The 27,397-nt window shown below is 35.8% G+C and overlaps 1 protein-coding gene and 2 long non-coding RNA genes across 5 annotated transcripts in view; 2 read left to right on the top strand and 1 right to left on the bottom strand.

The window, feature by feature from the left end:
- Positions 1-27,397, bottom strand: part of CADM2 (cell adhesion molecule 2) — a 1,064,920-nt gene that overhangs the window by 894,919 nt on the left and 142,604 nt on the right. The gene's annotated exons all lie outside the window — the stretch shown is intronic.
- LOC116550608 lies at positions 20,314-22,233 on the top strand. Its single transcript, XR_004268512.1, has 2 exons — positions 20,314-20,477; positions 22,184-22,233. It is a non-coding gene; the product is annotated as an uncharacterized LOC116550608 (long non-coding RNA).
- On the top strand, positions 21,514-22,070 carry LOC116550606. Its single transcript, XR_004268510.1, has 2 exons — positions 21,514-21,610; positions 21,926-22,070. It is a non-coding gene; the product is annotated as an uncharacterized LOC116550606 (long non-coding RNA).

The raw sequence follows: 27,397 nt of genomic DNA, 5'->3' as shown, positions 1-27,397 counted from the left end.
TATACAGGGATACTTAATCTCTTTAACTTGAAAACTTTGTAGAAGTAATGCATAATAAATCACTATGCTGTATCTTGCTTCATCAATATTAGATTGAATATATTTACATGTTACTTAATGAGTGACCTTAATTAGAAACTTTGGGCGTTCTGCTAAGAAGATTGGTTGAAGACATCATTGGTTCTATTATTTGCACATTTTCCTGGACTTAGGCAATTCATCTTTGTGACAATCAGATATTTTTTCAACAATTGTAAGGCGAGGGAAAACTTGGGTAAAATAACGTCATTTAGCACTTTAAACTATATTTTAAATATATTGGATTTGGGTTAGAAAAAATGCATCAATATTTTCTTCTAGAACTTAAAGTTTGGTTTGATTCAACAAACAATCCCGAACTTTGCACCAAACACAGATGTCTATACTTATAAAATCACTGTAAACACCAGTCTCAACTGAACAAGCCTTTGACTAAGTCTGCTCTCTATTTAATATGTATAATCTTAAGATGAGAATGGGTGAATTAAATTTAAAGCTATTTCTTAATGGCTAACTTAAACTGGGATATCAACTCTCATTTCTTTCCCATTCAAACCACACCTGGCTACATTCTGATACATGGTTCCTGTTTATCACATAGTGAGGGGATTAAAGGATTGGAAGGCATCAACAAAATATTTCCCATTAACATCCTAGTATAGAATAAAGATTTGTTATGGGTATTCTCCCAGCTATTAGTTACAGCCCATGTGATATATCACAGACATGGGTTTATATATACACATATTAGCTTTTTAACAAGCACATTGCTTTCAGTGTTGTAGCCAAATTATGTAGAGTGTGAAATCACAGCAAGTTCAAGAAAAACAGCGAAGAGTTGTAAAATAAAAATACCTTGTCATATCTGGTGGAGGGAATTATTAATTGATCTGGGAGAATATCCTAGCACCAGCATTTATTTTTTCCAAAAACTCCTCAGGTGATAAGAATGTGTATGCTGCTTAAGAACCACTTGTACGAAGAGGTCACATGAAGTAAACCTCAAAAGATTAAATAAGTGATTTTTAATGTAGGTTCAATAGGAATCAAACTACTACTCTAATGTGACACAAAAGCTTCAGAATATTTTTATAAATTTAGTCAATGAAAGGAAAGAAAGAGAAAATTAAAGTGATAGTGGCAATCATTTATTAAATACACAATTGCCTAAACAAAGGAAATAGTGTTAAAATAAATAAAAAGAAATACAAATATTAGGTAGTCAAGAGGCAAACAATCTACATTAAATGGAAACCCCTATCAAGGTTTAAACATTATTGTTTAAGGAAGACTCATGATTTATTCTTTTACTTTGGCTTTACTGAAGATGACCACCAATTTTAGAAATAAATAAATAAATAAATAAAGGTGAAAAGCCCTATTTCCCAGATGCCCTGTTGAGCTACTTTAACTTAAACTTCCTTGGGCCCAAGCACTGATGTGGTGCCCTGGCTGCAGGCCCGGTCTCAGTGCCACCACCGCAATTCACATCCTTTGAATATACACATACCTTGGTATGTCAATGAGAAAATGAACACACACCCCAAGAAAGAAAACATAATTTGGACTGGACTTCCTTGAAAATGAAAAGTACCACATGTGCTGGTAGGTACATCTATTTTTAACTCTCAGTATCTGATATGTCTGCTGTGACAAATACATAACTGTTTTTGGAAGGAATTGCCTAGAAGATAAACTATATGTAATTTTTGCCACACAGTAAATAATTTTTTTAAGACACCCTATAAAATGTTCTTTAAAAATTCTGCTTTTATTTCTTACAGCAATAAGAACTTGTTTCTAATGCACTCTCATAATTTAGCCTTAACATGTTTATTAAGCTGTCCCTTAGATCTTAAAACCTTTTGGGCTCTAACCCCAAATCTGATTCACAAGAAAGTTGAAAGGCGAGTTCAGTGGTACAGCATATATTTGTGAGCTGTAAATGAGATATCTTCACAATGCCATCCACCCTCTGACCTGTCAGGAGGCTTTTCATACTATTCTAAGACCTTTGCATCACAAATAAACACATACTGTCTAAGTACTCTACTATCTCTCACTGCTAGATTGTTAGAAATATTAAGCTATACAGATATTTTAAGAAGCATCATTAAATATTAAGGTCATATCAAATAATCTAGATACATATACATTTTTAAACCAAGAATTAAATATAACTTCTGAGATTCTAATAATTTGCTTCTTCGTATAGATGAATATGGCCACAACATTTTTCCTATATTGCAGGGTCAGTAAAGGAAACCCATTAAATAGAAAATCGGGCATTATAAGTGGCTCATGCTCCTGGGAGCAGCTGAACTCTTAAAAAGGATCTTACTTGAATCCAAAAGATCTGGAAGCTAGTTTCAGCTTTGTTGTTTAATAGAGTTGTGAAGAACATTGGCAGACTTTTAATCTAAAAATCAGTTGCATTATTCCTCAATAAAAACATATAAGCACCATTCAGGAAACTTTATACAATAATGGAAAGGTTCTGTATCTCTACTATACCACTGCAACCACTAGCCACATGTGTTTATTGAGGACTTGAGGCTAGCACGACTGAGGGACTAAATTTTAAATTCTACTTAATTTTATTTAATTAAATACACATTTAAGTAGTCACATGCAGCTATCAGAAACTGTATTATATGGAGCAATACAATACATAGTTTGTGTTTGACCACATTTATTGCAAAGTGTCTAAAAGATCAAGGGCAGTTCTGATCAATGCATCAGCATTGAATAAAACTCTAAAATCAAATTATGTGCCAGAGATAGGGAAGCCCCTCGAGACATGTATCACTTTATATACCTTTAAGGATTGATTGTTCTTAAAGGTATATAAAGGCCTTAAAGGTATATAGAGGCCAGGGTGATACCTGCCCTAACTTAAAAGTAAGCACAAAACTCAACACAATGACCAATTCGAAGAGGAAAATAGAAGACATGGTGTGGCAATATCAAACCTAAGAAATTTTAAAAGCAAGAATCATTGTTTGATTTTCTCCAGGTAGAAGCATACATCAATTATTAAATTCATATGGAATTCAGGCCTTTAAAAAAGTAATCAGACCCAGAAGTCCCCTTCTCACCAGGCTGAGTTCTTGTCAGAAACACACAAAGCCAATTACACATTGTTCTTCAAATGGGGTTGAAATTTTGGCCTATTGGCCTTTTACAAAAGCCCACATTTCAAGAACTCCATTATCTTTACAAGAGGTTTTATTGAAAACATGTAGTTTTCTAATTCACATATCAGAAAGACAACAATTGTAACAAAAATGACTTTGTTTCTGTTTTCTAAAAGTCAGCCAACAGGTCTATTGCACCGAAGCATATTATTATGCAAAGTGAGCTTAATAAGTATAAATATATTTTGGTAGATATGTTTTCTGCACATAAGCATAAAGCCTGGTTTTCTCTTTTTAAATCACACTTTAAAAACTGATTTATCATGCTGAATGCCAATAGTGATATGTCTGTTTTAAATAGTAAAATGCTAAGAATTCATATAATTTGAGGTCATGATGGAACAAAAACTGTCCTTAAAAATAATGTTCTCTGAATCTCCCTATTTATTGCATAATGAAATCATAATATTCTCAACAGATACTTGCTATCCAAGTAACAGGCAATGCATGCACATGTCATACAACTATTTGCATAATGAAATTAGTTTTTAAACTCTTGATCCAGGTACTTTTCCTTTACATTAGAAAAAAGAAATTAGCAGAGTAACTGACAGCAATATGATTCTTCCACCTAAAAATAACAACAAACAAGGAATATAAGTTAAATTAAATAATAAGTAAAAATGTTATCAATCTACTCATTTTGTGTTCTTGACTTTGTTTACAGAAATGAGGCATTCCGCCATGTGAAGATGTGCCTCCTTCCCTTTCTCCTCCAGCCATGATTATAAGTTTCCTCAGGCCTCCCCAGGCATGCTTCCGTAAAGCCTGTGGACCTGTAAGTCCACTAAAACTCTTTTATTCATAAATTACACAGTCTCATAGCAATGTGACAACTGAGTAATACAAAACCTCAAAATCATTATGAAATAACTCTGTTTCAAAAATAAAAATAATTCACTGATTTTCTTCTCACTTTAAAGAAAATAAATATTTCATCTCTACATATAATTACTTGTCATATACTCTTTTATTCCTATAAGAAAGTCAAATATAAATTAATAATGAAAGGAAGGATGTACCTAAATAAATAGAAGCCATGTGTGGAATTAATTGCAAATATTAACATTTCAACCTCTCGTGAATTTATTACAGTATTCTATACTAAAAATTTAAAGTATTTAAAATATTTTTTTCTCAAGAGATTATGTAACTGAATATGAGTGATGTAATAGCTCACCAAGAAAAACAAAAGTTTAAGAACGAGAATATTAGCCCCAAACTGATCATTTTACTTTTGCTATGGTATCTTTCTCTTTAACATTTTAACAGACTTTTAGAGACATTTTCTTTTGAGGAATTTCAAAAGTACCAACAATTTTTTTGTTAAACGCTAAAGCTTTCTATATCCAATGCAATGTTGCTTCATTCATTTTAAATCTCATGTCTACAGAAATATTATCAGACAGTAGACCTGCCACAAAACCACGAAAGAAATTGTCTAAGCTAGGCAACTGAAGAATCCCCAACAGTAGGCCTGGCATGGTGGTTCCTAGCACGGTGGAAGGAGGCCAGGGCAGGTGGATGCCTTGAGCTCAGGATTTCCAGACCAGCCTTGGCAACATGGCAAAACCCTGTTTCAATAAAAAATACAAGAAATTAGCCAGGTGTGGTGGTGTACGCCTATAGTCCCAGCCACCCAGGAGGCTGAGGTGGAAGGATCACCTGAGCTGCAGGTAATCCTTCAGGGCTGCAGAGACAGTGACAGTGATCATATCACTGCCTGGGTAACAGACTAAGACCATGTCTCAAAAAAAAAAAAAAAAGAAAAAAAGAAAAAGAAAAAAACAAATCTAAGCTCATGAATCTCTCCCTTCTTTGCCAAAATTTGTTTTCTTTTTACATTGTCATATCTGTTATGGTGTCACTTACATGAATTTTTTCTAAAAATATGCAATCTCATGTATTTGGCTTCCCGTTCTTTATTAATATATTTTGGTTTGTCGTGTTATCCTCCTAAATGATGTCCTGAGGTAGGTTACACTTGAGCAGCTTTGATAACAAAATAAAACCACAGTCATATTCCTCTTCTTAACATGTGCCTAGGGAATTTGGACATTCTTAATAAGCTCATTGATAAGATGGACTTAATGTTTCTCTCTGCTGATTAAATTTTAGAAAAGCTTCTTCCTCCTGACTTTTGGCTCTGATCTCCCTTTTCTTAGAGTGTTTTATTTAGAAAACATGTCATTGCAAAGTCTCTGCCCCTTTGGGATACAGATGGCCCTAATTTACAATGGTTCAACTTAATAATTTTTAATCTTATCATGGTATGATATGTATTCAGTGGAAACTGTACTTGGAGTACCCATGTAACCATTCTCTTTCTCAACTTCAGTACAGTGTTTAATAAATTACATGAGATATTCAACACTTTATTATAAAATAGGCTTTGTGTTAGATGATGTTGCTCAATTGTAGGCTAATGTAATAATATAATTATTCTGAGCACATTTTAGGTAAGCTAGGCTATAATGTTCCTTAGCTAAGGTGTTATTAAATGCTTGAATGCATTTTTCATTTGTACTTTTTCTTTGTTTACTTGTGTTTATGTTTTTGTTTGTTTGTTTTTTGAGCTACAATATCTAGCACTGTTAACTAGGCGGGAGTGCAGTGGTGATCATAGCTCATTACAGGCCCCAGTTCCTGGGCTCAAGGAATCCTCCTGCCTCAGCCTCACAAGTAGCTGGTAGCTGGGACTACAGGCATGCACCCCTGTGCTTAGCTAATTTTTTAAAAAAAATTTTGGTGGAAATGGAGTCTCACCATGTTGTCTAGGCTGATCCTGAACTTCTGCCTGCATTGGTCTCACAGAAAGCTGGGATTACAGGCAAGAGCTATGGCACCTCATCCACTTGCAATATTTTCAATTTATGGTGGGTTTATTGGAACTAACTCCAAGTCAAGGAATATCTGTATATGTAACACCTTTTTTTTAAGCCTATTGACAATTTTACATTAGATAAATGTCCTTCTTAAATACTTGGAAGCCATTCTTTGAAATGCAATTATCAAGGAAGATTGTGCCCCTATCTTCCCAGTTCTTATGGGAAAGGAGATATCTAACTTACAAGGGACCCAATTAGCAAACACAGATGACCTAATTACAGAGAAAAGCATTTGTGAACAGGAAATAAGTAATTGTGCTCAGCCCATTGATCAATCTCCCCACTAATACCCTCAGTACTTATGTAGCTCATCCCAGCCCAACATTTGTTTCCACAGAGTTGAGTTCGGACACAGATAGGGCTTCTTTCCCTTATTTTGCAATAGCCTTGAATAAAGAATTTCTTTTCTATTAAAGTTTGTTTTGTGCAATTTTTGCTTGAAACAAACTATGTTTAATATAATGTCCTAACAATAATCACATGTAACTTTGAATAACCTTATAAGAATACTGAATATCTGTGGTATAAAATAAAGCATGGAGAGACAGATTTAAATATGTATGGATGTGTGTGTGTGTGTATAAATATGTTTAAACAATTTGCCTCCTGATATCAATAAACTGCTGAAAATCTTTTGTAAGACATAATTTTTCTTGTTTCAGTTATGTCCTTCCTAGGGAAAGAAAATCATCTACTTACATAAATGTGAAAATACTTAAATTACTTTTACTGATTACTTTGATGACATTTTGGTTTATCAAAATTTACCAGATTTCTTCAGAAAACAATCACATCAATTTTGAGCAATTAGAATCAGAGCACTGCCCCTCTTCGGGGTCACTGTATTTGAACTTTTAAGATCCATACAAGTAAGTGATATTGACAGCCTACAGCAAAAGAAAGTTACAATAAAATCATAAGTTTTACACCTACATTTTATGACTATCATTTGAAATGAGAAAATCTCCTGAGTCAAAAAAGCAGTGATTACTAAATAATGACAAGAAACTTCCTTGCTTTGCCTTTTAAAACATAAGGTTATTATTTCTTAAGTAGTGATGTCACTATGCGGTTATTGACAAAGAAATAAATTGGGCTCGAAAATCCAATGCCAATTAACTAGAAACTTTTTATTTTTATTTTTCTAGGAAAAAAGGGGAAAAAAAAGCATGGGAGGATAAAAGCATGAGAATCTCAGTTAAGTTTAATGGAACATAAAATACCATGAGATAACATGTATTTTTCATGGAAAATGCCCTCATTAGGTAGGTTAAAACCTTAAAATGTGCTATATTATAGTGTCAAATGCAATGTTAGATACCCATGAGAAGGATAGAGGTGAACACTTAGCACAACTGGAGTTTTAATGGAAGTTTTTCTGAGAGGAATTATTTCCCAAAAGGGCTAAACTTTGAGTAGACAATGAATAAGAGCCAGACAATGAAGGTAGAGAATGTTTTTAGATGACTAAGTTATTTCCTTGAGTGTCTTGGTGATGCTCTTGGGGAAATGGAATTGGGCAAGGATTGAAGAAAAGAAGTGAAATTTTGTTTGAGGTGGCTGCAAAAACTTCAAATGGGTATGTTTAGCTATAAATTAAACATAGACACATATATGAATATGACAGCCAATAAAGATGTATGGAGGGCCGGGCGCGGTGGCTCAAGCCTGTAATCCCAACACTTTGGGAGGCCGAGGCGGGTGGATCACGAGGTCAAGAGATCAAGACCATCCTGGTCAACATGGTGAAACCCCGTCTCTACTAAAAATACAAAAAATTAGCTGGGCATGGTGGCGCGTGCCTGTAATGCCAGCTACTCAGGACGCTGAGGCAGGAGAATTGCCTGAACCCAGGAGGGGGAGGTTGCGGTGAGCTGAGATTGCGCCATTGCACTCCAGCCTGGGTAACAAGAGCGAAACTCCGTCCCCCCCCCAAAAAAAAAAAAAAAGATGTATGGATTAAACATGTAGATTCCGTAATCACCAAAGCTAATCATGGTTCATACATAAACCTTGAAAACAGATATGAAAGCAAAGAGAGAAAAAGAGTAATGGATTTGAGAAAGAACTGGAGCAATCCTGATATTAAAGTGATAAAGACAGTAATAGCCCACAAATGAAAATTACATAAATAGTGTAACAGAATGCCAGAGAGTAATGAGTTCTAGACAGTTGTGCCTGGTGTATAGTATCCAATAAAGAGGTCCAGTGAGTTGAGTGGATGTTCTCACTGGATTTGGTAATATTGAGTCACTGATGAACCTCGTTTTCGATGTTTAATTAGAGTCTTGAGGATGAAAATGAAAAGAAACTGCAATGTGTTGGTGAATCAATTAAAACTGAGAGATTAGAAATAGTGAATATAATTAGGGTGTGTATGGTTAATAAAAGGCTTTTTACTTGCGGAGAAGCATGGGAATAAAAGACAATAGAAATTTCCTTACAAACAGGATGACAGAGATGACTGAAGGAGTTAGAGGTCAAATATAAATGAAATAGAGGAGATATTGATGGAGTAATGTAGCTGATGACAAAAACAACAAAAAGATGAGATCAAATGTAAAACTGGAAAGATTGGGCTTGACTGCAGATGGAGAGAAGGAGCACCTAATCCCCTGTGAATGAGATAAGACAGGGAAGATAAATTGGCGATAAATGAAGGTGTGACTATATTGGAGAGTGGGAAAAATAAAACTAAGTTCATTAATGCCAAATAAATTTAATTATATCTTAAAATTGTTAGAATGTAGAAATAATAAAATTGTGATTGAATAGCCAGCTTAAGAAGAGAGGTAAATGAGTAATGTAGTTAAGGAAATGTGAAAACTGTCCAAAGATAGGGAATATTACTGATGAATGGTATTGAATACCAAATAACACAAAATATATCTAAATTACTTATTGATGTCCCTATTGTCCTTTGCATCTCTGAGGACATATTTGAGTTAGTATTTCATGATCACATTCTTTGTGTGCCAAGCATGAGTGCCTATTCTCAGATCCAAGCCTTGCCATATTCTCCCATCTCTTTGTCCTTTGCAGATCACTCTCCTCCTGCCTCTTGGTGACTGTCACTTCCTATTCTTCTTTGAGGCTTTGTTACCCTGGAGACATAGAGGAATATGTGATAATTTCTTCTTAGGTTTTTCCTTTCCTGTTTTTTTTCCCACAGATAGCAAGACAGCAAGTAAATCCTCTTTTAACTTTTCAGTTTCACTGCTAACTACTAATGGAAAAACAGGCAGCATAGAACCAAAGCTGTACTTTGCACACGTCTCAAAATGACAGTGAGTGGTTTGTAATTACTGATGGCCAGGAAAGAATTAGGGATGGATACCACCTAGTAATTCTCCCTCTGTCTTTATTACCCTGAGGGCAGAGCTCATCAAAAGAACACTTTCCTTCTGTTCTCTCATTTACTTAAAATTGAGGCCTGAAGACATAATCAAGGCAGAACAACAGGTGCCCCCTTGTCTCAAGTGGACCATTTGCATTTCAAAGTATCTCTGGATTCTAGGTGATGACTTTTCCAGGGGTTTAAGCTCCTTCCTGGAAAGATCACTTTTGAATGTACTTCACAGTGTGTTTCACTAGAATTGCATTTATTACAGTGAAGATTTGTCAAGTGAATGTGCCCAGCTGAGATTTCTGGAGATGCAGGGCCATCTATCTTTTTTTTTTTTTTAATTTTTTTAATTGTACTTTAACTTCTGAGATACTTGTGACGACTTGCAGGTTTGTTATATAGGTATACACATGGCGGTTTGCTGCACCCATCAACCTGTCATCTACATTAGATATTTTTCCTAATGCTATCCCTCCCCAGCCTCTCACCCCCGACAGGCCCCAGTGTGTGATGTTTCCTTCCCTGTGTCCATGGGTTCTCATTATTCAACTCCCACTTATGAGTGAAAATATGCAGTGTTTGGTTTTTCTAATCCTGTGTTAGTTTGCTGAGAATGATGGTTTCCAACTTCATCCATGTCCAGGCAAAGGATATGAACTCATTCTTTTTTATGGCTGCATAGTATTCCATAGTGTATATGTGCCACATTTTCTTTATCTAGTCTATCATTGATGGGTATTTGGGTTGGTTCCAAGTCTTTGCTATTGTGAACATTGCCGCAGTAAACATACATGTGCATGTGTCCTTATAGTAGAATGATTTATAGTCCTTTGGGTATATACCCAATAATGAGATTGCTGGGTCAGATGATATTTCTATTTCAAGATCCTTGAGGAATCGCCACACTGTTTTCCACAATGGTTGAACTAATTCGCACTCCCACCAACAGTGTAAAAACGTTCCTGTTTCTCCACATCCTCTCCAGCATCTGTTGTTTCCTGACTTTATAAGGATCACCATCCTAACTGGCCTGAGATGGTATCTCAATGTGGTTTTGATTTGCATTTTTCTAATGATCAGTGATGATGATTTTTTTTTAATATGTTTGTTGGCCGCATAAATGTCTTCCTTTGAGAAATGTCTGTTCATATACTTTGGCCACTTTTTGATAGGGTTGTTTGTTTTATTCTTGTAAATTTGTTTAAGTTCCTTGTAGGTTCTGATTATTAGCCCCTTGTCAGATGGATAGATTGCAAAAAATTTTATCACTATCTATAGGTTACCTATTCACTCTGATGATAGTTTCTTTTTATCAAATTGTCAGGATACAAAAATCAATGTGCAAAAATCACAAGCATTCCTATACACCAATAACAGACAAACAGAGGACCAAATCATAGGCAAACTCCCATTCACAAGTGCTTCAAAAAGAATAAAATACCTAGCACTACAACTTGCAAGGGATGTGAAGGACCTCTTCAGGGACAATTACAAATCACTGCCCAGGGACATGAGAGAACACCAACAAATGGAAAAACATTGCATGCTCATGGATAGGAAGAATCAATATCATGAAAATGGCCATACTGCCAAAGTAATTTATAAATTCAATGCTATCCCCATCAAACTACCATTGACTTTCTTCACAGAATTAGAAGAAAAACTACTTTAAATTTCATATGGAACCAAAAAAGAGCCCATATAGCCCAGACAATCCTAAGCAAAACGAACAAAGCTGGGGACATCATGCCACCTGACTTCAAACTATACTACAAGGCTACAGTAACCAAAACAGAGATATAGACAATGGAACAGAACAGAGGCCTCAGAAATAATTCCACACATCTATAACCATCTGATCTTTGACAAGCCTGAAAAAATCAAGTAATGGGGAAAGGATTCCCTATTTAATAAATGGTGTTGCGAAAACTGGCTAGTCATATGCAGGAAACTGAAAATGCTACCATTCCTTACACTTTATACAAAAATTAACTCAAGATGGATTAAAGACTTAAACATAAGACCTAAAACCATAAAAACCCTAGAAGAAAACCTAGGCAATTCTACACAGGACATAGACATGGGCAAAGGCTTCATGACAAAAACACCAAAGCAATGGCAACAAAAGCCAAAATTGACAAATGGCATCTGTCACACACACATATATATATATATATATATATATATATATATATATATATATATGCCTGCCCTAGGAAACCTCTTAGCACAAATGCATACAGCCTAAGTAAACAAATTAACCCCTCAAAAGAATTACAATGAAGTCTATTATTAGAAAAATTGATCTGCTACATATGAAAGTCTATTAATCTGACAGAGTCTAATGAACTTTAGATTTAAAGGACAGGCTTTTGTTTGTTTTTGAGGAAGGGTCTCACTCTGTTGGCCGGGCTGGTGTTCAGTGGTGTGATCACAGTTCCTTGCATCCTAGACCTCCCAGGCCCAGGTCATCTTCTCACCTCAGCCTTCTAGGTAGCTGAGACTATACGCACACATGCACGCCCCAACACCCGGCTATATTTTGTAGGGACAGTGTTTCACCATGTTGCTCAGGTTGGTCTTGAACTTCTGGGCTCAACTGATCACCCCAGGCCTCCCAAAGGGCTGGGATTACAGGCATGAGCACCATGCCAGGCCCACAGAACATTCTTAACTAGAAAATTGTATATATCTACTAGAGCAGAAGGAGATCATTTTCATTAGTAAAAATAAATGGACAACTTTAAACTTCTTTAACGTTTTCATAAAAATAAACAGATTTGGCTGTGTCTTCACCCAAATCTCATCTTGAATTGTAGCTGCCACACTTCCCACATGTTGTGGGAGAGATCCAGTGGGAGGTAATTGAACCATGGGAATCGATCTTTCCCATGCTGTTGTCATGATAGTAAATAAGACTCACAAGATCTGATGGTTTTATAAAGGGGAGTTCCCTTGCACAAGCTATCTCTTTACCTACTGCCAGGTTAGTCGTGCCTTTTGCTTTCTGCCATGACTGTGAGTCCTTCCCAACTGTGTGGAACGATGAGTCCGTTAAACCTTTTTCCTTTATAAATTTCCCAGTCTCTGGTACATCTTTGACAGCAGTTCGAAAATAGGCTAATACACATGGTGAGATTGAAGATACTCATTTTTAACTTATTACAAATTCAAAAATAACATGATATTTTAACATTATCAGTTTTAATTAATATTTTGTGTGCTCTCATGGACATTTTTTTGATATATACCTCATATAATTATAGATAAAATGTTGAGAATTAATAGCTGAATAAGTTAGTATCACAATTCTTGAAGAATTTATGATTTTTTGAGAAAAAAGAAAGAAAGCCCTTTACGTAGGGCAAAGCATTAAAGATTTTAAATAAAGGGGTAGGATAGTATAGGGAAGAGTTTGAAGTGAAGTCACAGAGGAAGCTGGTATATTAGAGAAGCCAAGATTTTTTTTTTTTTTTTTTAATTCAGTGTAGGAGGCATAAGAAACAAAGTTGAGAAGAAAACAATTTTTAGAATTGTGAAGAGCCTCATGAAAACTTCATTATAATAGGGTAGAATCAACTATCATTTCAGAAAATATAAATAAAACTCCTCCCAGAATATAAAAAAATAAAATGTCTATTAACTCCAAACAAAGGAGGAAAATAACTGGTGAAACAGATATCCTTTATAAGTGTTTAAAACCTCCAATTTTATTCTAGACTTCCTTAAAAAACATGTGGTAATTGAACTACTTAAGTCCAGAAAAAAATACCACTTCATAAAAACACCCTAATCCCTGTAACACCCTGTGAACAGCTCTTTAGTGACAAATAATTCGTTAGTGATATGATGTTTATCATTTTACATCAACTGTAATGCCATGTTATAATCTGACAAAGATACTTCAGATAAATATATTTTTTTAAAAAAGTCAAAACAGCCTGAGGCTTATAGTGACATTCTAGTCTATAACACCTATTCTTTTTTACACTAATCTATAATTGATGGCTCATGACATTGCCATTTTCAAGCCATTAGTTACACAATAACAATGTTAATTAGTTTTGATTAAGCCAGCCATATTCAAGCTTGTATTATTTTAACTTTCCCTGATTGATAGATGATATCCCTTAGGGTTATTTTTATTTATATATATTTTAAAGCATCATTTAACTATTTTCAAAGGACTGAAAATTACTTTTGACTGTTATATTTAGAAGAAAAAAATTATAAAATTTTCTTTTCCTTTCTCCCTTTCTTTCTTTCTTCCTCTTTCTCTTTCTTTCTTTCTTTTTCTTTCTTTCTTCTTTCTTTCTTTCTTTCTTTTTCTCTTTCTTTCTTTCTTTCTTTGTTTCTTTGTTTCTTTCTTTTTCTCTTTCTTTCTTTCTTTCTTTCTTTCTTTCTTTCTTTCTTTCTTTCTTTCTTTCTTTCTTCTTTCCTTTCTTTCTTTTCTTTCTTTTCTTCTCTCTCTCTTTTTTTTTTTTTTGGAGACTGAATCTTGTTCTGTAGCCCAGGCTGGAGTGTAAGGTATGACCTTGGCTCACTGCAACCTCTGCCTCCCAGGTTCAAGTGATCTTCCTGCCTCAGCCTCCAGAGTAACTGGGATTGCAGGGGCGAGCCACCATGCCTGGTTAATTTTTGTATTTTTAGTAGAGATCGGGTTTCATCATGTTGACCAGGCTGGCCTAGAACTCCTGACCTCAGGTGATCCTCCCACCTCGGCCTCCCAAATTGCTAAGATTACAGGGATGAGCCACTGCACCCAACCTAAAATTTTCTTATCCTTAGCTATTTGCTACTAAAAGTATTCATATTGCACCAACACCAGAAAAATGTCCTAATACTGTTTTCTAGAAGTTTGATACAATAAAACGTGTTAATTCTTTCACTTACTTTGACTGATATAACAATATCAAGTTTTATTAGTGAACATATTAAAGATAACTTACCTTTGATAACTCAGAAACTTGAAGCTTATTATTTTATTTTAAAAATTAAAAAAAAAAATTATTGTACTTTAGGTTCTTCAGTACATGTGCAGATCATGCAGGCTTGTTGCATAGGTACATACATGGCAGGGTGGTTTGCTGCCTCGATTCCCCCATCATCTATATTTGGCGTTTCTCTTCCCCACATTATCCCGCCTCACCCCGAGCTGTCCCTCCCATAACACCTCCCCACTGACCCCAGTGTGCAATGCTGCACTCCCTGTGTCGACGTGTTCTTATTGTTCAACACATGAGTGAGAACATGTGGTGTTTGATTTTCTGTTCTCATGTCAGTTTGCTGAGAATGATGGTTTCCGGATTCATCCAAGTCCCTACAAAGGATATGAACTCATCGTTTTTTATGGCTGCATAGTACTCCATGGTGCATATTTGCCACATTTTCTTTGTCCAGTCTATCACTGATGGGCATTTGGGTTGGTTCCAGGTCTTTGCTATTGTATACAGTGCTGCAATGAAAATACATGTGCATGTGTCTTTATAATGGAACGATTTATAATCTTTTGGGTATATACCCAGTAATAGGATTGCTGGGTCAAATGTAATTTCTATTGCTAGGACGTTGAGAAATAGCCACACTGTCTTCTACAATGTTTGAACTAATTTATACTCCCACCAACAGTGTAAAAGTGTTCCTATTTCACCACATCCTCTCCAGCATCTGTTATCCCCAGATTTTTTAATGATCGCCATTCTAACTGGCATGAGATAATATCTTAATGTGATTTTGATTTACATTTCTCTAATGACCAGTGATGAGGAGCATTTTTTCATGTTTGTTGGCCTCATATATGTCTTCTTTTGAGAAGTGTCTGTTCATATCCTTTGCCCAGTTTTGAATGGGTTTGTTTGCTTTTTTCTTGTAAATCTGTTTTAGTTCTTTGTAGATTCTGGATATTAGCCCTTTGAAGGGGATAGCACCACGAATTCCAACCAATTCCACAGAAATACAAACCACCATCAGAGATTACTGCAAACAACTCTATTCAAACAAACCAGTAAATCTGGACGAAACGGATAAATTCCTGGACACTTGCACTCTCCCAAGACTAAACCAGGAAGAAGTTGAAACCCCGAAGAGACCAATAACAAGGGCTGAAGTTGAGACAGCAAGCCGGGCACGGTGGCTCAAGCCTGTAATCCCAGCACTGTGGGAGGCCGAGGCGGGTGGATCACGAGGTCAAGAGATCGAGACCATCCTGGTCAACATGGTGAAACCCCGTCTCTACTGAAAATACGAAAAATTAGCTGGGCATGGTGGCATGTGCCTGTAATCCCAGCGACTCAGGAGGCTGGGGCAGGAGAATTGCCTGAACCCGGGAGGCGGAGGTTGCGGTGAGCCGAGATCGCGCCATTGCACTCTAGCCTGGGTAACAAGAGCGAAACTCCGTCTCAAAAAAAAAAAAAAAAAAAAAAAAAAAAAAAAAAAAACATGATTATCTCAATAGACGCAGAGAAGGCCTTCGACAAAATTCAACAGCCCTTCATGGTAGAAACTCTCCATAAACTAGGCATTGATGGAACGTATCACAAAATAATAAAAGCTATTTATGACAAGCCCACAGCCAATATCATACTAAAGCTTATTATTTTGTCTTATTTTTTAAAACCAGTGCTACAAAGAAATAAAAAAGGAATCTTTCTACACAAGAGCCTGCACATGTGCCATTGTTTGTTTGGGAGTTCGTTTGTTCCTTTGTTTGATTTGAGAGGGAGTCTCACTTCATTGCCCAGGCTAGAGTGCAATGGTATAATCTTGGCTCACTGCAACCTCCATTTCCCCGGTTCAAGTGATTCTCCCGCCTCAGCCTCCCCAGTAACTAGGATTACAGGCACGTGTCACCATGCCCAGATAATTTTAATATTTTTAGTAGAGACAGGGTTTCACCATGTTGGTCAGGCTGGTCTTGAACTCCTGACCTTGAGTGATCTGCCCACCTTGGCCTCCCAAAGCCCTGGGATTACAGACATGAGCCACTGCACCCATCCCATGCACATGTGTTTTTACAAAGTCAATAGTTTTTCAATTGCTTGAGTCCTATTGCTAATGAAGATAGAATCATGAATGTGTTAGTGATGTTATTCAGTTAATAGGATCATCTATGATCCCACCTATATCCACAGCTACTCTACTCAAAGATGCATACAAGAGGGACTAGGTGAGATACAGACTTTGATCCAATTCAACACACACTTGTCATCACCATGAGCTCACACCCCTTTAACTGATGTGTCACTAGCATTGTCTCAATATGAAAAGAAAAGCCTATGATTGAGATTAGGAGGCACAGGATCCTTGTCATGGGCAGAAAAATCTACCATTAAACACGAAAGCTGCATATTAATAACGTTTTACCTTCATATAATACACTTCTGATCTTGTTGCCAGCCCAGATTTTTACAAATGAAGAAAATGAAGTTCAGAAGGATTAAACCACCTATTCAAGGTCATATAAATGCTAAGTGCTTTTCTTGGGTCTTGAACCAAGACCTAATCGACTGCAAGAGCTCAGTTTCATTCTACTGCTCCTGCTAGAAGGGAAGAATAAGAAACTCAGAGGACAGGCAGTGAGAAGCAGATTATATACTCACATCTATACTTTCATCTCAGACTTGCTTTATAAATAATAGATATGCATTAAAAACGTTAATGAACTTTCTACTTTTAATGTCCTGACATAATTCAGATTTTAGAACAGTATTATTGAGGCAACAGTGATAATTCTAATTAGCAATTCATCTGCTGCTCTTGAGGGTCATTTTAAAATTCGGCTTATTAACTTATAGCGTTTTCCTTCTCAGATTGACTGTCATTTCCCAGAATAAGTTAAGGTAGATCAGGCCTTGTAGGGTAGCAAGAATTAGGACATCATTAAAAAGAGCATTCAAGTAGTTAAAGAAAGAGTTGAAATTTATAAGAAGTAAATTGGCTATTAAATCATCATTGGCTGTTCTTTCATTTGAAATTTTAAGCATTCCAGGTAGATATAAATGAAATAACATTTGAGACTTCATTAAGAGTTTGCAGAATGTTTGAGAATAGTAAAAGGGCTTTGTGTAAAATGTTTCAGTGTGGTTTGCATTGGGCCCCATTATATGAATACTCTTTACATGCACATTTCTCTATATGAACTAAGATCTAGATTTCCCTTAATCCTTTCCCTTTAACATAATAAGTGGTTATAAGAAAAAAAAAGGTCATATAAAAAGTGCTGAGTGCCTTTAAGTGCCAGGCAATATATTAACCTGCACAGAAATTATTATCCTGATTTCACATATCATGAAACTAAGTCTTAGAAAGGTTAAAAAAATTGCCCAAGGTCACACAGTTAATAGGTGTGAGAGTACTTATTTAAACACAAACCTATCTCGCATCAGATCTGATGCTCACTGAACTATTTAAGCCAATTAATGAAAATAAGCACTATAGAGTTATGTCTGAATTCAACAAAGAAAAAGCCAATATATCATGCTGTAGACAGGTTATTTTCAGAACTACAGACTTCTAGGGCCATGTGTGGGCTTGTTAACTACTGTTCCAGGATATTCCAGATCCAGACTCTATATCTGAAGACAGTATGCAACCAAAACCTAATTTTTCTAATGCCTTGAGTAGGTCAGGGCAGGGTGTCAAGAGAAGCAACTACTTGATGCTTGGCTAAACCAAATCCCCTCCCCACTTACCTGCACATGTTCTGAGGATGCCTGTCTTCTTTGTCTGTCTCCACGCCTACTTTCACCACAATTCACACTGCTGTCCTTCAGTTCAGTTCATGGGGGTTTTCTTTTTGCCTGCCCATTTGTCACTTCCCATCTCCCCAGCTCCCCAACCGGCCCCTAACACACACCTACCCCCCGTGTGCTAAGCCTTGCAACCCTAATTGCAGAGGAACTGTAGAGAGAGAATTCTTCTCGGAGCTCAGTTCCAATGTCTTTGCTGATACTGCCACAGAGACTAATCATGGATCCTATCCTTATGTTTTATGAGGTAAAAATAATCAAGTCACACAAACATACCTCTAAGTATTCTCTGTCAGTATTAGGCTTAATTGTTTAGCTTAGAAGGAATCTAAGTGGAGGGGAAATTACTCTGTAGGAGACTAAATTTTATTTTCTTCTCTTGTCATCACGCTTCTTACCTACAGCTATACACCATGGAATATTATGCAGCCATCAAAAACGATGAGTTTGTGTCCTTTGTAGGGACATGGATGAACCTGGAAACCATCATTCTCAGCAAACTGACAGAAGAGCAGAAGATCAAACACCGCATGTTCTCACTCATAGGCAGGTGTTGAACAATGAGAACACATGGACACAGGGAGGGGAGCACTACACACTGGGGTCAGTTGGGGGGAAAAAGGGGAGGGACAGTGGGGGGTGGGGAGATGGGGAGAGATAGCAAGGGGAGAGGTGCCAGATGTAGGTGATGGGGAGGAAGGCACCAAATCACACTGCCACATGTGTACCTATGCAACAATCTTGCATGTTCTTCACATGTAGCCCAAAACCTAAAATGCAATAAAATAAATGGAAAAAAAAAAAAAAACTCAGAGAGACTTGAAAGAGCTTCTGATGAAAGTTACTATTTAACTATATACTGTCATAAATCATAAAATTCTAAATATTCTTCTTCCTCTCCTTCTCTAAACTCTTTTCCACAGTGGTATCTACTGGAACAACACAGGCCTCACATTAAACCCCTGGTAAGTAGAATTGCTATAGCACTAAAAAAATGAATGAATAAAAATAATAAATGCTAAAACAAAGTTGCTTAAATTACATTGAGAAGTATACAATGTAAAACATTTCTGTATATCAGCTGAATATTCAATATTAGGATTAAATTGTGTTATTTTGCTTTACCTTTGATTTTTGTTTAAACGGATGTTCTTGAAAGACGGACCTTATTATCTTAATTCTAAGAAAGTTAGTGTTATTTTGTTGGATCTTTATTCTGTACACTATCATTTCTCTACACACCCATTAAAAATATAGTGGTGCCTACTAGGTCTCAGGCATCTTACATGCTTCATTTAATTCTAACAATTCTAGTGGGGTGGCAGTATTGACTCATATCAATTAAATTGCCTGGGATCATTTAGTCACAAGCCTGTTTTCAACCTGAATATTCTTTATCTGTTATAAATTACTGGGCAGCAGAGCTAAAAGAAGTCGTGGCAACTTTTAGCTCTGAATTCAGTAAAAGAGAGATTGATTGGCATGATGCCTGTAACAAAGTAATTACTTAAAGGAATGAACAAACTCATAGCTTTATCTAGCAGATAAAGTAGACATCAACACAGTGGAAAACCAAGAAATACAATGAGCTGAAGAAGAAACTGTGAATGCTGACTGAAACAAAGAGTTTGTATAAGTTTTATATATAGGTAAATGTTTTATAAGCAACTAAATCCAGAAATGTGTTATTTATAAATTTGTTATTAAATTGCATATATGCAATGTATAAATATACAAAAACATACATAAATTATATAATAAATATACATATTGCACAGATATATAAATATGTATATATTTTCTGAGCTGTTTATTAATAGCACATACATTCAGTTTTTTCTTTTCTTTATAATTGTTGAAAAATATCTTATCTGCACATCTACAAAAGGGAATATATGGCTTCATGAATGTCTAATGTTAATGTTGTTAATATTTGACATATACAGACTTTATAAGGAAGTGTACATTACAATATCACTGTTATTTTATAGAAGAATCCACCCTTAATGCTCAAGGCTAGAGGTAATATAATTTTGGAACAGAAATCTTTAGAAATAAAGTATTTTATACATAGCACTGCAGAGTTTTTCTAATAATTCACATACTAAAATGTTGGTAAGGATGTGAGAATTATATGTCAACTTTATATAGGGGGAAATCATACAGCAGTCACATTTCCTCCTACTTTTTGCCGTACAGAGGATATAAAGAATTCTGAAATGCTGGGGAATCTTTAACGCTTTATGATTTTGATCATAAAGTTTACCTATACATGCATTTTACCTTCACTTTATAGTTGAGTTAAATGCCAAAAAAAAAAAAATCACAGTTTCTCCAGAATTTTCAAATAAGAGGCAGTATCCTGTGATTTTACACATATATATACCAAATTTGTTTTCTACATGACACATACTGGAGAGCATGTATAAAACTGGCCAGTGGTTTCCAGTGGAATGCTCATGAGAAGGAAATATGGATCTATGGTATTTTAGTATCTCGTGAAATAGGAAGTATGTTATCGTTCTATGCGGCAAGTGTTTTCGTCAAGAACTCTTTTTGCACATGTATCTATAACTTTGTAACTATTTGGAAAGATAGGAAAGGAATGCTTTATACCTTGGTAAACATTGCCAAGAACTTAGAAATTAATAGAAGACTTTATATTTAGAAATCTACAGCTATTCCTTATTTTTTAGATAAGTGCTCTAACAAAATTTGTTTACCCTCCTATCTTATTTCAGTTTATTTCAGTCACCATTTGAAGAACAGAATCCTACAGTGAAAATAGAAACCATTATATGGTTGTTATTATGGCTATGTTTTGGAAATATTAAGATAAAATTGAAAGTTGGGGCATTTCTTTTAATTAATTTAATCTATCACCTCAAGTTTTTATCCTTTGAGTTACAAATAATCCAATCTCTTTAAATTATTTTAAAATATACAGTTAAGTTGTTGTTGTCTATAATCACTTCATTGTGCTATCAAATAGTAGGTCTTATTCATTCTTTTCATTCTTTTGGTACCCATTAACAATCTCCACCTCACCCACAACCTTCTACTATCCTTTCTGGCCTTATCCTTCAACACTTTATGTCCATGAGTTCAATTGATTTGATTTTTAGATCCCACAAGTAAATGAGAATTTATGATAGCTGTCTTTCTGTGCCTGGTTTACTTCACTTAACATAACAGTCTCTAAAGAACACTAATACATATTTTCATCAAAATAATTATAAGCTCTTATATAAACATAGAGAATAGGCAGACTCATATATTGTAAAGATTAAAAAATCTAGGCTGTACACATTTAAATTTGAACGATGTAACTTCTTGATAAAGTAAAGACAGCATTTTTAAATTAAAAAAAGTTAGTTTTAAAACAATTTAGAGGTCGGGCATGGTGGCTAACGCCTATAATCCCAGCACTTTGGGAGGTTGAGGCAGGTGGATCATGAGGTCAAGAGATTGAGACCATCCTGGTCCACATAGTGAAACTCTGTCTCTACGAAAAATACAAAACTTAGCTGCGCATGGTGGCATACGCCTGTAGTCCCAGCTACTCGGGAGGCTGAGGCAGGAGAATTGCTTAAACCCAGGAGGTGAAGGTTGCGGTGAGCCGAGATCGCACCACTGCACTCCAGCCTGGGTAACAAGAGCAAAACTCTGTCTCAAAAAACAGAAACAAAAACAAAAAACGATTTAGAGCAAACTTCAGGACCATTTCATATAAATTTAAATATTATCTGATTTGGATTATATTCTCTCTCATGACAGATAAGATGATAAGAAAGTCCTCATAAATGTATATAAAATGTTATTTTATACCTATGTGACTTGAAATGCTAAGAAGGAAAGCAGATCCTTTTAAGAATAAAGTTGTCCTAAGAATTAGAACCAATTTTATAAATTCGCCAGTGATCTGATGTCACAAAGAAGCTAGTTATATTACATTATTTTTTAAAGCTTGGTTACATAAAAAGGTAGATGGGAAAGACATACTGGTGCCCTGAATGGTAAACAAAAGCTTCCAAAAGCTATTTTAGATATTTCAAAATGGCAGAGTCAAATGGTGTCATTTGCCTTCTTTGAGAGCTTAAAACAGACAAATGTTGGCTGATGGATTGTTTGGAAAACTAATTGAAAATAAGGAACTTTGAGATCCTTCCTTTTTCCTCAGCCCTCCTTCTTTGCCCTCCCATTACATCCTTCTATTGCAACTCCGTCTTCACCAAAATAATTAGCTAAATAATTCACCTCCATATCTCAGAGCAGATGAACGTAATTTTTCTGAAAGGGCATATGCATGTATTTGCAAAGTCTTTGAACTTCCTAAAATACATCTTTATTTTTACAATCCAACTGTGCCACCTACTTTAGCAAAGCACGACTCATTAATCTCTGAAAAAACTTTTGTGGATTTGTACCCTGGCACTATAACATATGATTTGTAATCAACTGTTTTGTATCCTAAGGCTCCTTTTCTTTGTTTCCCCTTCTCTTCACGTTTTCAGTTAGACATGCTATAGATAAAAGAGGGACAATAATAAAGGGCCTGGTAGATACCAGGTTAAGAAATGAGCGTGTTGTGTCTCTCTTTTGACTTGGCTCAAATCAAAGCTGGAGTCACGAAGTGGGGAAACTGGAAAGGAAGAGCGGAAATGACAGAAATAAAATCTGGCCCCCCCACTGTTTGTTTCTCTCTCTCTCTCTCTCTTGCTTTCTCTCTCTCTCTCTCTGGAATCTTATCTATGTGAATAGACCTCCTACTTAATGGGATTAATTGGACCATTAGTCCCACTCAATTATTATTTTCCTCTTCTTTGAAAAGTTATCTTTCCTAAATCTCCTTTCTCTCAGCAGCATAAGGGACACTCTGCTTGGGATGAAACTGTTACATGACATTAAATATCCTCATCAATGAATACTTGCATTTTTCCAAGTGTCTGCTAAACCAGATAGTAATTGTAGACAGCCACTCACTTTTACTGGAGTGTTTAGGTAAATGGGAAGTTGTCTTAAAGCAGATTTCTTTTTCTTTGACAAGCGTTTTGACACAGTTCAAGCCAAAGACTCAGCATCAAAAATGTCATAGGTATGAAAACTAGTATTTTATAAACAGTAGTAAAATCTGAACCAAGACTGTATGTAAACATAAATGTGCTATGTTAATTGACCAGTATATCAAGTATTGTACATAAAGTCACTACTCCAGTGCACTCTAAATTTTATATACTTAAAAATAATAGGTTAACCATTATAAATAATTAAGAATCTTTTCCTCCTTTTTTTTTCTTTTAGAAATTGAAAAGTTTTGGAGTCTAATGTGATACCATTCCTTTCTCTTTACCTTTCCCTCATAACAAGAAGAGAAATTTTAAATGATGCTCTTGTTTCCATAGTAGCATTCCCAAGTTGGGATTATTCTTTCTATATCATCCTATTATGCCTCAGTAAGCCATGTAATTGAGTTCATGGCTGAGAATTAAAAAAAACCGATCTCTTGAGTCTTTGCTGTGTTCCGCACCAGGCTTCTATCTTTCAAAATTAGCCTTAAGTGAAGTACCACACTCTGCTTAGGAATGTGTCAGTTTATGCCTGATGATGTCTTTCTTTCTCTCTCTCTCCTCTATTTCTTCCTCCCTACCTCCCTGCCCCTCTCTCTATCTCATGAAAATGGGTGACAAAGGTGGTATTAATATACATACATATATATACTAATTACATACATTAATATATGTGTATTAACATATATATGTATGTTAATTCCAACCTTAATCATCCATTTTCCCTTGCAATTTCCTTTGTTTGGAGAATAAACTTTATGGAAACCCTGGTTAGCAAGTTATGTCTTAATTATAACCCAACAAAAGGCAAGTTTTAAAGAACTATATTCTTGGCCGGGCACGGTGGCTCACGACCATAATCCCAGCACTTTGGGAGGCCGAGGCGGGTGGATCACGAGGTCAAGAGATCGAGACCATCCTGGTCAACACGGTGAAACCCCGTCTCTACTAAAAATACAAAAATTAGCTGGGCATGGTGGCACGTGCCTGTCGTCCCAGCTACTCAGGAGGCTGAGGCAGGAGAATTGCTTGAACCCAGGAGACGGAGGTTGTGGTGAGCCGAGATCGTGCCATTGCACTCCAGCCTTGGTAACAAGAGTGGAACTCCGTCTCAAAAAAAAAAAAAAAAAAAAGAACCATATTCTTGATCCCGACTTGATTTCTTCTGAGTATACACCCCAATCACTTTTTTCCTGTTGTTTTTTTTAAATACTCCTCAACTTAAAAACATTTTTTTTCTGATTCAGACAATTACTATAACAGTTTATTGTAAAGTTTATATGCTTCTATTTATTAATCTGTCATTTTATTTTGTAATTTTTTTATTGTGGTAAAATATGCATAATATAAAGTTTGCTCTTTCAACCAATTTCAGGTGTATGTTTCAGTGGCATTAAGTACATTCACATTGTTGTTCAACCCTCACTACTAGCCATCTCCAGAACTTCTAAGTCATGGCAAGCTGAACTCTGTTCCCTCCCCCAGCCCCTTGTATGTACTATTTAACGTTCTGTTTGGTGAATTTGACTGTTCTAGGTACCACAAATAAGTGGAACCATACATTTTTGTCTTTTTATGTCTGGCTTATTTCACTGAGGATAATATCTTCAAGATTTATCCACGCCATAGCATGCATCAGAAGTTTATTCCCTTTAAGGCCGAATAACATTACATTATGTGCATATGCCACATTTTATTTATGCAAGCATTTATAGACGTTTGGGTTGTTTCCAGCTATTGGCTATGGTGAGTAATGCTACTAGAAACGTGAGTGTACAAATATCTGAGTATCTGCTTTAAATTATTCTGGGTCTAAACCCAATGATGGAAATGCTGGATCATATGGTAATAGTGTATTTAACTTTTAAATAAATAGTCATCTGGCTACTGTGGTGGCTCTTGCCTGTAATCCTAGCACTTTGAGAGGCCAAGGTGGACAATCAGCTGAAGTCAGGATTTGAGACCAGCCTGGACAACATCATGAAACCCCATCTATACTAAAAATACAAAAAAAAAAAAAAATAGCTGGGTGTGACGGCGCGGGGCTTTTGTCCCAGCTGTTAGAAAGGCTGAGGCAGGAGAATGACTTGAAAAATTCAAGTTGCAGTGTACTGAGATGGTGCCATTGCACTCCTGCCTGGGCGTAAAGAGTGAAAGTCCATAAAAAAAAAAAAAAAAAAAAGAAAAAAAAAAAAAAGTTACCTTGTTTTGCACAGAGGCTGCACCATTTTAACAATCCTATCAGCAATGTGTAAGGATTCTATTTTTTCCCCATCCTGACCAACACTTGTTATTTTATGTTTTGTTTTGTTTTACAGTAGCCATCCTATTGTTGCAAATTAGTATATCATTTAAGCTTTGAATTGTGTTTTCTTAATGATTGGTGATGGTGAACATCCTTTTATGGGCCAATTGTGTGCTTTTGGCTATTTGTGTACTTTTTTCACTCTTGTTTATTATTAGCAAAACTTAAGAAATATTCATACTCTGTTCTCCTTTTGCAAAAACTTTTTTCAACTTTTCTAAGCCCTCCCTTACACACATTCTTCTATTCCATAAATTTGTTTAAGAGCACCAATATTATATTACCTTCTGTGCCAATGCCAATGAAAATTTTTAGCTGATGTGCTACCGTTGTAAAATGGGACAGCGACACATGATGTAGTCACAATCAGTTGTTAGGTTTCCTTTTTGGCTGCTTCTGTCTCCCTGTCCCACTTTTTCTTTTCTTGCCTCCTACTAATTATAACCTATGTGGATACCTCCAAACGATCTCTACTCTAAATTTTCTTTTAGATCTCATAATTCTCTTTCTTCATAGAATTACCCTAACTCCCTATTTATTAGACAACTAGTTGTTATGATAGGCCAATGACTTACTCTAGCTTTGGAAACGTACCTGTATGCTGAATATAGATGCTTCTTTCTTAAGAACATTTTGCCTTCCTCTACCCCTCCGTATTCTGCCTTGTTAACTCTTATGGGTCATAGCTGCCTGAAATTCACTGCCATCATATTTTCCCTGATCAGCCAAGGCTAAATTTCCCTGTACCTGTTTTAATTAATATCCAAATACGAGGTTACTAATACAAAATCATAAGTTCCTTTTCAGATGGGTATATCTTATATTAGATCATTGATAGAGGAAGCTTGTGTTTTATTAATCATTATTTCCCTCAGAGAATACCATAGTGCCTATCACATAATAGGCCATGATATTTATTTATGGTATAAACAAATAAGAATCCTGTGTCCAAACACTCTTCCTCTGTTATAACTGTGTATTGGGATGTTCATTCTGGAATGGTTCACTAACACTTCCAACCAGGTGGATGCTACAAGTGGAAGAAGGTATCTTCTCTTCAAAATCTGTTTTTCCTTAGATACTGCCTTTTCTATTACTATTATCTTTATTGCCCTGGAATTCTAAGCGAAAAATCTCCATCTTCCTTACTTTCATCTGCCCAATTCACATTTACGTATTATAAATTGCTATGTCTTATTAATGCCACCTTCATAATATCCCCTCACTTCACCTCTGCTCTCCATTCCCGTGGCTTCTGTTTTCATTTCAGTAGCTTGTACGTATTTTGTCTGGAGTAATTGAACAGCTTTCTAATTATTCTTTTACATCTCACTTTTTCTAAATCATCAGATCTATTTATTTTATCAAAACAATTCTCTCCTTCTCAAAAACCACTTGTGGTTCCCTATTTTTCCTAAAAATAATCCAATTTATTTAACATGTCATCCTAGCCCACTACATTCCTCCTCCACACAATGTGGTCAAAATTGATCTTTCCCAATCTGACTTTCAACCAATCTAATTCAAGCACTCTTTGAAGTACTCACAGTCTGGTATATTGTCTCTTATATTCTTTTGCTTACATTCAAATGGGATGCCTCCCCCCAGGCCAGGTGTCCATAGAACCCAGCATTGTGAGTAAAAATCAAATATGTTTTTCTTCCATGAGAATTTCATGATTTCCCATTCAGCTGCAAGCCAGCATCAAATGCATGTTCCTCTGAACTCCCATGCAGTTGTTCTGTGCCTCTCTTATGACATCTGGCAATTTACAGTGTAAGTTTTTCTTATTTGTCAACATGCCATTTT

Source organism: Sapajus apella, unplaced genomic scaffold (assembly GCF_009761245.1).
Source record: "Sapajus apella isolate SASKATOON/1434 unplaced genomic scaffold, GSC_monkey_1.0 scaffold8, whole genome shotgun sequence".
In the NCBI taxonomy this organism is placed as follows: Eukaryota; Metazoa; Chordata; class Mammalia; order Primates; family Cebidae; genus Sapajus; species Sapajus apella.
This window is presented reverse-complemented; position numbering and strand designations above follow the sequence as displayed.